The following is a 2,490-nucleotide window of genomic DNA, read 5'->3' as shown; positions in this document are numbered from 1 at the left end:
AACGTTCGGTTTTGGCAAAATTCGGATTTGCCAACATTCGATTTTGGCAACACATTTTTTTTAGTTTTGATATTGCTTATAGACCACGTAAATATCGTACACCTCGTAAAAGAATTAGTTAGACCCCTAAACCGACGTAAAAAAAAGAAATTGTAAAAAATCGCGTAATTTTTTTTTTAGATAAACGTTTATATATCGAAATTTTCGTAAAAGAAATTGGTTAGACCTCGAAACCGACGAAAAAAAACGCATACAAATTTTTTAGTGTCAACGTTTAGATTTCAAAATTCCCGTCAAAAAGGGTCAGTGTGTGGGTCAGTGGTGGACGATTTGCGGACCCTTCGCAGACTGCATGGTTGGCGAAGTGCAGCCAGGGACCGAGCTGAATGGAGAAGACTTTTATGTATTACACAGGCCACTCCGGCCTTAGCCTGGTAATAAAGTGTGTCTAGCGTCAAAAGAAAATGAAGAAATGTTGAAGTATCATGAAAAAACAAAAACACATTGCCTCCGACAGTAATCTGCATCCGCTGAATCCCTTTGCAGTTGCTGACCAACATCACTTCCAATTTGTGGTGAGCCAGCTGCAGCTTGACTCCATACATCCAGGTTTCAACGGCGCCGGGCGTCTCCGCCACCAGCATTTCCACCTCTTCTAGCGACTCACTGGTTATCGTTAGAACGAAATCATCCGCAAATCTGAAGATCTTTACTCCTTTAGGCAACTGTAGCATTAGTAACCCATTTCATATCACGTTCCACAACGTTGGGCCGAGTATGGAGCCTTGTGGAACGCTCGCTGTAATCCTGATCGACTTCCGCCTAAAACCGTAGACCAAAATCCGGTTCTGGAAATAGCTTTTAGGAATCCTTCACAAGTAGTCGAGGACCCGCATTCTGCGCAGTGCTGTGGCGATGGCCTCACAGCTAACACAGTGAAACACGTTTTTGACGTCAATTGTTACTACCGCGCAGAACCGATTGCCACTCCTCTTATTCATGGACGCCCTCTCTTCAACTTCAATGACTGTCCTGATTGCAACCTCCGTCGATCTGCCTTTTCGGAATCCGAACTGCTTTTCCGATAAGCTGGTCTTGCCCTCCATGAACTGCATCAGCCGATTAAGGATAATCCTTTGCAGCAGCTTCCCCAGAGTATCTGGCAGGCATATTATTCAATACGATGTTGAATTACCTGGTTCCGGCAGCTATATTAGTTTCTGAACCTTCCCCTTATCCGGAAAGTAGCCACCCGTAGGCATCTCTGCAGCACCGTCCTGAGCAAATCTGGAAACACCAGTATCGCAGTTTATAAAGCCATCGTCGTTGGAGACTTGCATACCTGCGATTGTTACTCCCTCTTCATCTGCGTACGGTGTAGGCGGCCATGTCGTCCCGTCGCGTCATGTTGCGGGAAAAGACCGTCCACTATGATCTTCAGCTTATTCGAACACATTTACACTGGCGTCGCTGGACTTCTGATCCTCGCTGTTACGACCCGTTAAGCGACGCCCCAAGGATCAGCGTCAGCTTCCCCTTACAACTCCTTGAAGCAGTTGGATTCGCTGTCTTTCTAGTTCCGTTTGAAAGTCGATCTAGACTCACGAAAGATTATCTCACAATCCTCTCCGACCGTTCCAGACCTTGCTCTCTGAAATCGTATTCTGGCTGTGAGACCTCTCACTTCTCACTTCTCATTTCTCACTTCTCACTGTAAAAAGTGAGAAAATGACCTTTTCGGCCAAACGACCCTTTCGGCCAAATGACCCTTTCGGCCAAACGGCCCTATCGGCCAAATGAGCCTTTCGGCCTAATGACCATTTCGGCCTAATGGTCTGTTCGACCAAATGGTATATTCGCTCAAACAACTTTCGGCCTAGTGGCATTCGGCCAAATGGCTTTCGGCCGAATGAGTTCTGACCAAACGACCCTTTTCCCATACAGCTCGTTGGCTCGCTTCCGTACCTCCATCAGGTTGAACCTCCCAAGTTGTGGCTCCTCCTGAGTAGAACTACTTTCCGATTTTGGGGTGCATAACCTATTCTCGGATCCTAGCTCCTGTTGACCTGCTTAGTTCTTGGCTACTGCTGCCTGGAGATGTTACTGTTAACGTTAAAAATCTTACATGATTTCTTAACGGCCCTCAATTTTAGATTCTGATTTAACACCCAGTAGGTACTTTCGGTTAAGACGTTGTCCAACGTCAAAACGGCACACATCGATCTCCGATTTTTAAATGACTAATTGGCACATCCTATTCTAGGATTGACTACCTGGAATGAATTATTGGCAATGGCTTATTTTCTACCCGCCGCTTCCACATCCAAGCGCTTTCGTTTATTACACAAATATCCGGCATGAGTTAATGGCCAGAAATTTGTATGGCGAAAAACATCTAACGCGGGTTTTCTCAAAATTAGGAACTTTTCATGAACAATTATTTGGTACCAGTTATGAAGGATGGTGTCCACTACTACGCCTACCAACTAT

Source organism: Armigeres subalbatus, chromosome 2 (assembly GCF_024139115.2).
Source record: "Armigeres subalbatus isolate Guangzhou_Male chromosome 2, GZ_Asu_2, whole genome shotgun sequence".
NCBI lineage: Eukaryota > Metazoa > Arthropoda > Insecta > Diptera > Culicidae > Armigeres > Armigeres subalbatus.
The sequence above is the reverse complement of the archived record's forward strand: the minus strand, read 5'-3'. Positions refer to the sequence as shown.